Raw genomic sequence first — 15,121 nt, 5'->3', positions numbered from 1 at the left:
GTGTGTGCGTTGGGACATGCATTTCCTTGCCTAGGCTCTATTCGAGATCACTTGTGCTATGTCATGGTTTGCCCTACTGGGGTCTGCAGGGTCACTCACCTCCATCTCCAGATGTTGCAGCACCCATCTCCACTTCCCCGAAGCACCCGTCTCCACTTCCCCGAAGCCCTTGATAGACACCATCTGGATGAAAGTACTACATGTCTCCTCCCAGCGCATTAGTTTTGTCCGGGAGTGGGCACCCCGCCTGTGGCCCTGGCCTCCCTCAATTGCTGGCCAGGATGTTGCGTACCCTAAGGCGGAGGTCATCCCACCTTTTCTTGCAGTCTTTGACTGTCCGTGGGGTGGTGCCGACTGCAGATACTTTGCGGGCTACCTCCTCACATATCTCCTTCTTCCTCTGCTGCGCCTCCCTTTTGAGGTTATGGGTGTTTATCTCCTCAGCATGGGAAGCAAGGGTGTCCGCCAACATGTTAAGCTCCTCATCAGAAAAACGGTTCTTGCGCAGGCGGGGGTTGGATTTTCTGGTTGCCTTAGACATGTTGATTTTAAAGGCCCTGGTCCCTCCTGTGCAACACTGGTGGTTTGGGAGGTTTGCAATGGATTGTGTTTTTAAAGATGGCTGCCGGCGCATTTCCCGTTCTGACGCGATGACGTTATTTCCAGGTCCGGTATTACGAGCCCCGTATTAGCATGATGTTATTACCGGCTCGGTATTAAGGGGTGCTTCCTAGACGGAGGCGGTATCAGCGGGTCCCGTGATGGCGCTATGGGGGTTGGAGTGCTTTTTAGCGGCATGGCGGTATGGCCATTACCAGCATGTAGGTTTGCGCACTCGTAATCAGCCGCTATTAGCGGCATCAAACAAGCATGGACCCACTAGTTCCTCCATACCGGTAAAGATCCCGTTTTTAGCACACTTCTCATAATGAGGACGATAGAGTCTTAATGTCAATTCATTGGCATAAGCTACTAAATGTGAAAATAATAATAATATATAATAGAGCTGATAGACTTCAAGATAGAGACAGTCACTCGTCGAGCGTTGATGGAATGGGTGCAGGGTCGTTTTCCAAACCAGATCCATAGTAAACAATGATTATGCAATGGCAGATGTACCAATAATTTATCATATCTAAACTGTGATATTCTCGTGGTAAGGTACTGTTGTTTAAGAATCACATCTGAATGCAACATGAATCAATGAAAAATGGATATAGAAATTATGTATGTGGTATCATTATGATTAATAATGTATTATATTTCAGCATAACTCAGAATGTTTTTTCATTTCTGTTTTTCTCCCTCCTAACTCGTACAGATTAATCATTGTCAATTATACAAACTAGTCTTGTTAACCTCGAAAAAGGCAAGTAGGATGATACATTGGCACGTGCTTTCCAATGAGTTATTGTTGGATCAGATTTTTATTTTCGATTTATGATTATTGTGTGACTATGATTTAGATGTTTGGACAAATGTTAAATCTATTTAAGATTATGATTTTGATGAGGTATTTGGACAAAATCACATTATGGATTGTGACTGTGATTTTGGTCTACAAGACCATTATAGATCATAATCGGTTTTTACTGAGGATTTTTGACAAAAATATACTGCAATTGAATACTTTATAAGATTGCTATAAACTGGATATATACTAAGATTATATTGTCATCCCTTTTTCCTTATTTAACCAATCCACAGCGCATGGGCTTCTGGTGTGCTCTACACACTTGTTTAGTTTTAGGTTGGGTTGAGTGTCCCAATCACTAGACCATGCAGTTATAGGGGATACCATTTTCATTCTTTTTTGTAGTTCAAAACATAATTCAATTTAGGAGTGTTCAGCGTTCCTTTTTCCCCAAAACATACCCAGTACAATAAGTCTGAATAGTTGCTCCCATCTAGAACTTTGTCACCCATGGCTTCATAAGTCCTGTGATTTAATCTTGACTTTTTAATTGCCGGGCTCAGTGATTTCTCCTTCTGGCTACTGTTTGTTACACTATCTTCTCTATACAATCCTAGATCTTCGTTCTCTTCTAGGTATTGTGATAGGTCTTCAAGTGGATCGTAGTCTTCCCCATTACTTCCATCTACATTCGTCAGAGCCTTGGTTGCATTTGAATTTTGAATTCCCGTTTGTAATAAAGACTTTGTTTCCTTTAGCTCATCACTCATTATATATAGTTTGTGACTGTATTTTAGGGTCTTCATTACTTCTTTTTTGGTTTTGATTTCTACCTTCTTGGTTTGCACTGACCGGTGGACATTTCTCTGGAATGCTCGTCATCCATTTGATCTCTTTGTGATTTTAGCTTTGATGTTTTTTGATTTTCCTTCCGTATCCCGTTTATCTCCTTTTTTTTGCAATCATTTGTCTTTACTTGATTGATCTGATTTGGTTGTTTTTTTAGTATGTCAAATACATTCCCTTTATCATTTGGATTTGGTGGTAGCATGCTCAGCTCAAATGTTGTGTTATGCTCAATTTGGCTCGACGCAGCAGATGAATCTGCTATTGATATTGCATATTCTATGGAAGATGGCCGTTGTTTTTGATTGTTCTCGTATTCATCTGTTTTGGTAAGTACAGCTTTTGGATCTCAGGAGCCTGAAGCAGGGATGTAGTTCTTGAAAGATCTTGCCTTGTACTCACACTCGTGGGCACTCTTTGTTCCTTGAGGGTATGTGTGTTCACGCTTTCTCAATGCCTCGTGCCATTTTGCGAGCAGGGTTTAGGTAGATCTCCAGTCGACTTACATTGGTTCTTGGTATCTGTTGTACAGATTGCATTTTTCCTCATCCATTTTGTGGATTCCAGCAATGCTTTCATCATGCTGTTTTTTTCTGTGTGTTTCCCTTGTGCCATATCACATAGTCTTGCCTGCCACATTGTGGACCCCTCTTCTTCCAGGTCCAGTCTATCTTGCACAATTGTTGTAAATGTTTAAATGTGCAGAAGTTTGGCATTGACCATAGCAAGCAAGGTGTCATGATCTTTTAGACTGCTGCGTATGTCTTCATATAACTTTTAAAAAAGGAGCTAGTGATACAGTAAGTGCAGCTATCACATTATTATGTATTTGCGTTGTTGCTTCACTAGACAGGTGCATACTTCGTTGACCACGTACACTATGGTCAGACTTATTGCTTAGTGGCAAATAAGAGGGCGAGTTCTGCATGATGCAGGATGCATGGTTAAACTCTATAGAGCTATCGTTGTGAACCTGATCACACTTTTCATCCTCACATCTGTCATTCAGCGCAGTTTCCACCAAAGTATCTTTCTCAGTTTTGTCAGCGCTATCTGCATGGTTTTGATCCAGTTGCAGTACGTTCGTGGGGAAGAACTGTTTTTTTTCCCACTACAAACCTGAGCAGCTGGTGTAGATATGTATTAATTTGCATTTCTATTCAGGTGTCTTTCCTCAAATGAGCAGCGCAGAGACTGCTCACATATTCGCTCTCTCATCTGTGCAGCGTCGTCTCTCAGTCTTACTAAAATCCTCCTTTCCTGATCAGTTGAAAATAGATGTGATTTTTTCAACGTTTTGCCTTTTTTCCACCTTGTTTCCTTTACTTTTAGACTTTTTGCAGAGTGTATGGGGAATATGCTTGTTTCCGTTGGTATATTTTGTTTGCTCACTATATCCTCATAAAGAGGTTTCGTGTTCTTATTATTGCTCACTTCTCCCTCTTTCCTGTATTGTTCATGGTTTGTTAGTTTGTTTGTTCCACACGTGCTGGTATAACATCACCTTGTGGGACATCAGTGTGTATCTTAAGGGTGCTGGTACTTCCTGCATCTTGTGCTTGTGTACACAGTTCCACAAATTCCATTTCAGGTTCGGGATCTCCAACAGAGATCCGGTGCTCAATTTCATTCTCTGCTTTTTCATTGTAAGCAGTAATTTCCTGTGAGCATTCCGTATCGATTACGTTGTTGATGTCATTTGTCTGTGTAGACATTACCATTGACATTACCATTGTGATTGCTGCTGAATTACATTTTCCAAGTATCTGTGCCTCATCAGCCTGCCAAAGCTCGACATCGGGCTACATCCAATATGCCGATATTTGAGACACAAGCCATTTCAGTCAAAACACCCTGTGTGTCGTTTTTTGTGAGGTGCGCAGGGAACATGCACACTCGTGCCTTCTTTTAAAAGTTATATTAACAAAGGTTTCTCTTTAGGTCTCATATTGTCCATCATATTCTCAGGCTGAGACTGAACCCAGACCTCTGTGCTCCCCATACCAACGTTCATATGTTCACTCATTTTACCAGAATGGCTGATTGGGCTTCGTTCAGCCACGGCAAAGGGCAGCACCAGCTGTTTGCAGTCGTTTTTTCCATGTGTGTGGTCTGACTTGATCCATTAGGATGTTAGCCGCTCTCGCTGAAAAAGGCTTTGTTCTTGTCTGGACATGTGAGGGACTGGGACAGACTAGGACTCTCTCTGTGGGACTCGCGCGCAGGTGTTATGTGCCAGGGAACAGTAGAAGTAGGCTGAGCCTTGTCGTTAAAGGGACAGCTGCCTTACTCTCCATGCACAACTCCGACACTGCTTAGCACAAAGAAAATAAAACACTCCGACTGGGAGAGACTGGAACACTCTCTACAGGACTCAGGTGCAGACCATATGCACAAAGGAACAGTAACAGGCAGAGCCTTGTCGTTAAAGGGACAGGAACCTTCCTCTCCACGCATGCTGGGGAAAATGTGTCCACCTGCACCTCTACATTTCCCCCTCTGGTCAAGTCCTCAACCACATTTTCCTCTTCAATCTCCTTCATATTCTCTATATACTGTTGTTTCTTTGGGGTCCATATCTTTGTCACCCCCCTCAGGTGACCTGCATTCTTTATATGTTCATCCACACTCCAGGTCATGTAACAGCATTCTCCAGATGGTGGACAGAATATCCAATTTCCTACATATTCTTTATGATCTTTAGGGTAGTAGAACTTTGTTCCTGGAGGTGTCAGGGGACTTTTCTTTACATTCTCATGGGTACTTTCCTCATCTTGTATCTTCTCACCTGCCCCAGCATCCATGTCAATTGTTATCTTCATCCCAATAGATTTCTTGGCTGTCTTCTGGCACTGTCCCAAAATGATCCTTAAGAGACAAAATCCCAGCAATACCAACACAAGTATTGCTTCAAGTATTTTGAAAGCATTCGCCAGTCAAGTTGGGATCCATGATAATTATAGTTAGAACCAGTCATCTCCTGCTGTCTCATCAACTTCATCTTCCATCTTTGTATGTAGGGTCGCCAGCATAGTTATTGCTTCCACCAGGCTTCCATTTTCTCCATCATGAGATGGTGGGAATGTACAGCAAGAAGGCCCAACCCTGGCACACATCCCTCCTTCCATTGCTCTAATTAAGTCCAGGACATACCTATTCTGGAGAGTCATCAGCCTGCTGGCTCTCAATTCTTCTCTGACCGTGTTGAATCCTTTTATTGTTGCATTGATCATTTGTACTAGGTCCCATCTGGTAATCTGCAGGCATTTGTCATTCAATGCAGTCTGGCGTCCTGGTAGGAATATAGATGTCATTATCATTGCTGACATGTTGAATAATTTATGCTCATCTGGAATGTCCACATAAGCCCTTATTAATGTTGATGAGAAGTAGTTCTCGCTCTTTAGCTGGCGAAGATTGAGCAATCTCTTCCTCGTCTGGTGATCATTCATGTTTGGAAATTCATTGATATTGAGGGCACTTTGAGGAATCACTGCTGCTGGAACATGTATTACTCTGATGGAGCATTCTCCTCCCCAATTTTTAGACAACTGCATGAAAGCTCTGGATACACAGGCCCAATATCGGTCCATCAATACTGCAGTTCCTCCATTCATCCCTGGGACTTAGATTGTCTGTCCGCATCCTTTGTTTTCTGCAACCAAAATGGAGCCTTCATTCTTGAAGCATGTTGTTACATTCTATTAGTGGTATTATAGATACTGGTCCTGCTTTGCTGTCTATCCATGTTAGTAATTTAGAGTATTTGACCCATGACGCTAGGCATTTGCCATTCACTATGTGCACTATGCTTACTGGTTCCTTCTTCAATAAGTGTGCAGGGCAAGATAATAGTTCTTCTCCCCCCCCCCCGTACTCGTGGCAACACATCCATACACCAATAGCTGAGGTCTCTCTCAGCATTCTGGTTCTACTGATCTTTCAGTCATATCTGAGCAGTCCATCCTACTTATCTCGATGATTTTTATTAGTTGTCCAATTAGGGCAGGATACTCATTTTTCTGCTTGTGCACCCCATCCCACTTTCCATTCTTCTTGTTTTCACATGAGTGTCTTGATATGGAAATGTTCCTCTTGATCGCCATCATAAAGTTGACACTTTTTCTTCCAAATGTCCTCTGGTCGTACACGCTGCTAGAGACATTTTGCATCATATGCAGGCATTTCTTTGGCAATAAGTGTCCTTGATGTGTTCATGGCATATGGTATTGAGGAACAGACGTAATAGCTTTCATCTGATGTTCTCTCTCCCACCTCCTTCAAGTGCTGATACCATACATTATTTTTTAAATGAGCCGAATTATCAAGATATGTATTTATATCTTCATGATTAGAAGAGATGCAGGGCATCAGTGATGGTGTTACATGCAAGATCCATTATATGGTGCTGTGGAGATTTTCATTTATCATGCATTCATATCTTACAGGTGTGTCACACAGGGTAGTTTGAAGGGGGCATTTTGGCATTTGCCGTGAAGTCTCAATTCAGGAATGCTGCATGGCAGGTGGCATGCCATTGTATTGGGGTTTGTGTGATGTATGACATCGGAATGGTCCCTGTGTGTTGGATGTCTGTTGGTAATGGGATTGGCACTCAGTATGCATTCCAGTGTGCCAGGGTTTGGGCCTTCATCTGGACATGGACATATTGATGTGTGTGCGTTGGGACATGCATTTCCTTGCCTAGGCTCTATTCGAGATCACTTGTGCTATGTCATGGTTTGCCCTACTGGGGTCTGCAGGGTCACTCACCTCCATCTCCAGATGTTGCAGCACCCATCTCCACTTCCCCGAAGCACCCGTCTCCACTTCCCCGAAGCCCTTGATAGACACCATCTGGATGAAAGTACTACATGTCTCCTCCCAGCGCATTAGTTTTGTCCGGGAGTGGGCACCCCGCCTGTGGCCCTGGCCTCCCTCAATTGCTGGCCAGGATGTTGCGTACCCTAAGGCGGAGGTCATCCCACCTTTTCTTGCAGTCTTTGACTGTCCGTGGGGTGGTGCCGACTGCAGATACTTTGCGGGCTACCTCCTCACATATCTCCTTCTTCCTCTGCTGCGCCTCCCTTTTGAGGTTATGGGTGTTTATCTCCTCAGCATGGGAAGCAAGGGTGTCCGCCAACATGTTAAGCTCCTCATCAGAAAAACGGTTCTTGCGCAGGCGGGGGTTGGATTTTCTGGTTGCCTTAGACATGTTGATTTTAAAGGCCCTGGTCCCTCCTGTGCAACACTGGTGGTTTGGGAGGTTTGCAATGGATTGTGTTTTTAAAGATGGCTGCCGGCGCATTTCCCGTTCTGACGCGATGACGTTATTTCCAGGTCCGGTATTACGAGCCCCGTATTAGCATGATGTTATTACCGGCTCGGTATTAAGGGGTGCTTCCTAGACGGAGGCGGTATCAGCGGGTCCCGTGATGGCGCTATGGGGGTTGGAGTGCTTTTTAGCGGCATGGCGGTATGGCCATTACCAGCATGTAGGTTTGCGCACTCGTAATCAGCCGCTATTAGCGGCATCAAACAAGCATGGACCCACTAGTTCCTCCATACCGGTAAAGATCCCGTTTTTAGCACACTTCTCATAATGAGGACGATAGAGTCTTAATGTCAATTCATTGGCATAAGCTACTAAATGTGAAAATAATAATAATATATAATAGAGCTGATAGACTTCAAGATAGAGACAGTCACTCGTCGAGCGTTGATGGAATGGGTGCAGGGTCGTTTTCCAAACCAGATCCATAGTAAACAATGATTATGCAATGGCAGATGTACCAATAATTTATCATATCTAAACTGTGATATTCTCGTGGTAAGGTACTGTTGTTTAAGAATCACATCTGAATGCAACATGAATCAATGAAAAATGGATATAGAAATTATGTATGTGGTATCATTATGATTAATAATGTATTATATTTCAGCATAACTCAGAATGTTTTTTCATTTCTGTTTTTCTCCCTCCTAACTCGTACAGATTAATCATTGTCAATTATACAAACTAGTCTTGTTAACCTCGAAAAAGGCAAGTAGGATGATACATTGGCACGTGCTTTCCAATGAGTTATTGTTGGATCAGATTTTTATTTTCGATTTATGATTATTGTGTGACTATGATTTAGATGTTTGGACAAATGTTAAATCTATTTAAGATTATGATTTTGATGAGGTATTTGGACAAAATCACATTATGGATTGTGACTGTGATTTTGGTCTACAAGACCATTATAGATCATAATCGGTTTTTACTGAGGATTTTTGACAAAAATATACTGCAATTGAATACTTTATAAGATTGCTATAAACTGGATATATACTAAGATTATATTGTCATCCCTTTTTCCTTATTTAACCAATCCACAGCGCATGGGCTTCTGGTGTGCTCTACACACTTGTTTAGTTTTAGGTTGGGTTGAGTGTCCCAATCACTAGACCATGCAGTTATAGGGGATACCATTTTCATTCTTTTTTGTAGTTCAAAACATAATTCAATTTAGGAGTGTTCAGCGTTCCTTTTTCCCCAAAACATACCCAGTACAATAAGTCTGAATAGTTGCTCCCATCTAGAACTTTGTCACCCATGGCTTCATAAGTCCTGTGATTTAATCTTGACTTTTTAATTGCCGGGCTCAGTGATTTCTCCTTCTGGCTACTGTTTGTTACACTATCTTCTCTATACAATCCTAGATCTTCGTTCTCTTCTAGGTATTGTGATAGGTCTTCAAGTGGATCGTAGTCTTCCCCATTACTTCCATCTACATTCGTCAGAGCCTTGGTTGCATTTGAATTTTGAATTCCCGTTTGTAATAAAGACTTTGTTTCCTTTAGCTCATCACTCATTATATATAGTTTGTGACTGTATTTTAGGGTCTTCATTACTTCTTTTTTGGTTTTGATTTCTACCTTCTTGGTTTGCACTGACCGGTGGACATTTCTCTGGAATGCTCGTCATCCATTTGATCTCTTTGTGATTTTAGCTTTGATGTTTTTTGATTTTCCTTCCGTATCCCGTTTATCTCCTTTTTTTTGCAATCATTTGTCTTTACTTGATTGATCTGATTTGGTTGTTTTTTTAGTATGTCAAATACATTCCCTTTATCATTTGGATTTGGTGGTAGCATGCTCAGCTCAAATGTTGTGTTATGCTCAATTTGGCTCGACGCAGCAGATGAATCTGCTATTGATATTGCATATTCTATGGAAGATGGCCGTTGTTTTTGATTGTTCTCGTATTCATCTGTTTTGGTAAGTACAGCTTTTGGATCTCAGGAGCCTGAAGCAGGGATGTAGTTCTTGAAAGATCTTGCCTTGTACTCACACTCGTGGGCACTCTTTGTTCCTTGAGGGTATGTGTGTTCACGCTTTCTCAATGCCTCGTGCCATTTTGCGAGCAGGGTTTAGGTAGATCTCCAGTCGACTTACATTGGTTCTTGGTATCTGTTGTACAGATTGCATTTTTCCTCATCCATTTTGTGGATTCCAGCAATGCTTTCATCATGCTGTTTTTTTCTGTGTGTTTCCCTTGTGCCATATCACATAGTCTTGCCTGCCACATTGTGGACCCCTCTTCTTCCAGGTCCAGTCTATCTTGCACAATTGTTGTAAATGTTTAAATGTGCAGAAGTTTGGCATTGACCATAGCAAGCAAGGTGTCATGATCTTTTAGACTGCTGCGTATGTCTTCATATAACTTTTAAAAAAGGAGCTAGTGATACAGTAAGTGCAGCTATCACATTATTATGTATTTGCGTTGTTGCTTCACTAGACAGGTGCATACTTCGTTGACCACGTACACTATGGTCAGACTTATTGCTTAGTGGCAAATAAGAGGGCGAGTTCTGCATGATGCAGGATGCATGGTTAAACTCTATAGAGCTATCGTTGTGAACCTGATCACACTTTTCATCCTCACATCTGTCATTCAGCGCAGTTTCCACCAAAGTATCTTTCTCAGTTTTGTCAGCGCTATCTGCATGGTTTTGATCCAGTTGCAGTACGTTCGTGGGGAAGAACTGTTTTTTTTCCCACTACAAACCTGAGCAGCTGGTGTAGATATGTATTAATTTGCATTTCTATTCAGGTGTCTTTCCTCAAATGAGCAGCGCAGAGACTGCTCACATATTCGCTCTCTCATCTGTGCAGCGTCGTCTCTCAGTCTTACTAAAATCCTCCTTTCCTGATCAGTTGAAAATAGATGTGATTTTTTCAACGTTTTGCCTTTTTTCCACCTTGTTTCCTTTACTTTTAGACTTTTTGCAGAGTGTATGGGGAATATGCTTGTTTCCGTTGGTATATTTTGTTTGCTCACTATATCCTCATAAAGAGGTTTCGTGTTCTTATTATTGCTCACTTCTCCCTCTTTCCTGTATTGTTCATGGTTTGTTAGTTTGTTTGTTCCACACGTGCTGGTATAACATCACCTTGTGGGACATCAGTGTGTATCTTAAGGGTGCTGGTACTTCCTGCATCTTGTGCTTGTGTACACAGTTCCACAAATTCCATTTCAGGTTCGGGATCTCCAACAGAGATCCGGTGCTCAATTTCATTCTCTGCTTTTTCATTGTAAGCAGTAATTTCCTGTGAGCATTCCGTATCGATTACGTTGTTGATGTCATTTGTCTGTGTAGACATTACCATTGACATTACCATTGTGATTGCTGCTGAATTACATTTTCCAAGTATCTGTGCCTCATCAGCCTGCCAAAGCTCGACATCGGGCTACATCCAATATGCCGATATTTGAGACACAAGCCATTTCAGTCAAAACACCCTGTGTGTCGTTTTTTGTGAGGTGCGCAGGGAACATGCACACTCGTGCCTTCTTTTAAAAGTTATATTAACAAAGGTTTCTCTTTAGGTCTCATATTGTCCATCATATTCTCAGGCTGAGACTGAACCCAGACCTCTGTGCTCCCCATACCAACGTTCATATGTTCACTCATTTTACCAGAATGGCTGATTGGGCTTCGTTCAGCCACGGCAAAGGGCAGCACCAGCTGTTTGCAGTCGTTTTTTCCATGTGTGTGGTCTGACTTGATCCATTAGGATGTTAGCCGCTCTCGCTGAAAAAGGCTTTGTTCTTGTCTGGACATGTGAGGGACTGGGACAGACTAGGACTCTCTCTGTGGGACTCGCGCGCAGGTGTTATGTGCCAGGGAACAGTAGAAGTAGGCTGAGCCTTGTCGTTAAAGGGACAGCTGCCTTACTCTCCATGCACAACTCCGACACTGCTTAGCACAAAGAAAATAAAACACTCCGACTGGGAGAGACTGGAACACTCTCTACAGGACTCAGGTGCAGACCATATGCACAAAGGAACAGTAACAGGCAGAGCCTTGTCGTTAAAGGGACAGGAACCTTCCTCTCCACGCATGCTGGGGAAAATGTGTCCACCTGCACCTCTACATTTCCCCCTCTGGTCAAGTCCTCAACCACATTTTCCTCTTCAATCTCCTTCATATTCTCTATATACTGTTGTTTCTTTGGGGTCCATATCTTTGTCACCCCCCTCAGGTGACCTGCATTCTTTATATGTTCATCCACACTCCAGGTCATGTAACAGCATTCTCCAGATGGTGGACAGAATATCCAATTTCCTACATATTCTTTATGATCTTTAGGGTAGTAGAACTTTGTTCCTGGAGGTGTCAGGGGACTTTTCTTTACATTCTCATGGGTACTTTCCTCATCTTGTATCTTCTCACCTGCCCCAGCATCCATGTCAATTGTTATCTTCATCCCAATAGATTTCTTGGCTGTCTTCTGGCACTGTCCCAAAATGATCCTTAAGAGACAAAATCCCAGCAATACCAACACAAGTATTGCTTCAAGTATTTTGAAAGCATTCGCCAGTCAAGTTGGGATCCATGATAATTATAGTTAGAACCAGTCATCTCCTGCTGTCTCATCAACTTCATCTTCCATCTTTGTATGTAGGGTCGCCAGCATAGTTATTGCTTCCACCAGGCTTCCATTTTCTCCATCATGAGATGGTGGGAATGTACAGCAAGAAGGCCCAACCCTGGCACACATCCCTCCTTCCATTGCTCTAATTAAGTCCAGGACATACCTATTCTGGAGAGTCATCAGCCTGCTGGCTCTCAATTCTTCTCTGACCGTGTTGAATCCTTTTATTGTTGCATTGATCATTTGTACTAGGTCCCATCTGGTAATCTGCAGGCATTTGTCATTCAATGCAGTCTGGCGTCCTGGTAGGAATATAGATGTCATTATCATTGCTGACATGTTGAATAATTTATGCTCATCTGGAATGTCCACATAAGCCCTTATTAATGTTGATGAGAAGTAGTTCTCGCTCTTTAGCTGGCGAAGATTGAGCAATCTCTTCCTCGTCTGGTGATCATTCATGTTTGGAAATTCATTGATATTGAGGGCACTTTGAGGAATCACTGCTGCTGGAACATGTATTACTCTGATGGAGCATTCTCCTCCCCAATTTTTAGACAACTGCATGAAAGCTCTGGATACACAGGCCCAATATCGGTCCATCAATACTGCAGTTCCTCCATTCATCCCTGGGACTTAGATTGTCTGTCCGCATCCTTTGTTTTCTGCAACCAAAATGGAGCCTTCATTCTTGAAGCATGTTGTTACATTCTATTAGTGGTATTATAGATACTGGTCCTGCTTTGCTGTCTATCCATGTTAGTAATTTAGAGTATTTGACCCATGACGCTAGGCATTTGCCATTCACTATGTGCACTATGCTTACTGGTTCCTTCTTCAATAAGTGTGCAGGGCAAGATAATAGTTCTTCTCCCCCCCCCCCGTACTCGTGGCAACACATCCATACACCAATAGCTGAGGTCTCTCTCAGCATTCTGGTTCTACTGATCTTTCAGTCATATCTGAGCAGTCCATCCTACTTATCTCGATGATTTTTATTAGTTGTCCAATTAGGGCAGGATACTCATTTTTCTGCTTGTGCACCCCATCCCACTTTCCATTCTTCTTGTTTTCACATGAGTGTCTTGATATGGAAATGTTCCTCTTGATCGCCATCATAAAGTTGACACTTTTTCTTCCAAATGTCCTCTGGTCGTACACGCTGCTAGAGACATTTTGCATCATATGCAGGCATTTCTTTGGCAATAAGTGTCCTTGATGTGTTCATGGCATATGGTATTGAGGAACAGACGTAATAGCTTTCATCTGATGTTCTCTCTCCCACCTCCTTCAAGTGCTGATACCATACATTATTTTTTAAATGAGCCGAATTATCAAGATATGTATTTATATCTTCATGATGTTCCTCAACATCCCTTTTAAATTGAAATAGGTGCCTTGTAAAATTATAGAAAATGCTGTTTGTGCTTACATCAGAGACATGTCTGTATTGTTTTTGTAACATGTTCAAATCACATAATAATCAGGAGGAAAACACAAATCATAACACAGAATGATATTACAATTATTATTCCATGAAAAATTATCGATTCTCTTGATGGCAATGAGCCTCTTTTATTCTGTAACCTCATCATTTTCTTTTAATTCTGAAATCATAACTCTGTAATTCTTTGTGGATCACACTTTTAGATAAAAAACTGCAGGATAGGTGCTATAATTATTCTGAAAATTATATAATTATTTTTAGGATTGTCGAAAAACGTTACGATATCCACGTGTCTTTTTTCTAAAACTGGATAAGACTGTAATACATATGTAAAAACAGCATACAAGAATGTATGTATCACATTACAATGGGTAACATGAGACATAAAGGGGGTCATTACGAGTAGGGCGGTAAGGGATACCGAGCACCGGTAAGGAGACCGGTGCCGGTAATCCCTTACCGCCCTATTCTGAGGTCCCTTAGCGGGTCCCTCCAGGAATGGCTGGTATGACCAGCCGTTTTGGACGGGACCCGTTAAGAGACCAAGGCGCTAATAATGGGCCTGCCATTCGCGAGCCCATTATTAGCGCCCTCCCCATTCCCATTGAGCCCTATGGGTTGGACTACACCGGTAAATCCCCATTGAACAACACTGGTGCCGGACCCGTTATTGGTGGCAGTCATGGCGTAAATAGCACCATGACTACCACCAATCTCGTAATGACCCCCAAAGTGTGCTTCTTTTCATTTCTTCACGGCTTTGGTACGTCAAAGCATAGTTCCTTCAGCCTATCTAAAAAGTTCCAGGATAACTTCAAGTCTATTTATTCCTTATCAAATGTTGAAAAATATTGGTCCTTATTTTAAAGTGCATATGTGCTTTTCCTTTCCTTGTCTTTGCTCTTGGCCATGGAAGGAGGTTGCATGCGTGGAACCTCTTCTCTTGCTTCACCATCAGTAGTTGCATGAGGGGTCTGTGTTTCTCCTTTCTATGGTTTGATGTCATGCAAATTCAACCAAGCTCTTCTTCATTATAGCTTAGCAGCTGTGGGAGTAACTTCTTCCACCTTGTATGGTCCTTCAGAACAGGGCGTATTCCAACTGTGTACAGCCGTTCATACCAGTATCTGGTCCCCCTGGGTAAATCCTCTGAATTAATGAGTTCATTGCCTTTGTCACTTCTCTTTGACACCTCTCTTCGGTTCTTGACCTGTTGATACATGAAACACACACTTGCAGTCATTGTTGTTAGGTAATCATGCATCTCATCACCTAATGTCTTTGCTACACTATGGGCATCAGTTTTTAACTTAGTTGGAGGAGCAAGGGGGGTTCTCATGCGGCATTCAGTCACCAACTCACGAAGAGTCAGATGGTGATCTGAGCCAGACTGATTTCTTAGAGTGTACAAGACAAGGGGTATGCAATGTAGCCATCCCATCGTTAAAGTCATCTTTATTTTTGTAATCCTCTCTTTTAGTAGTCCACTT

This window comes from Ambystoma mexicanum, chromosome 8 (assembly GCF_040938575.1).
Source record: "Ambystoma mexicanum isolate Mex_15411 chromosome 8, UKY_AmexF1_1, whole genome shotgun sequence".
Lineage (NCBI taxonomy): Eukaryota > Metazoa > Chordata > Amphibia > Caudata > Ambystomatidae > Ambystoma > Ambystoma mexicanum.
This window is presented reverse-complemented; position numbering follows the sequence as displayed.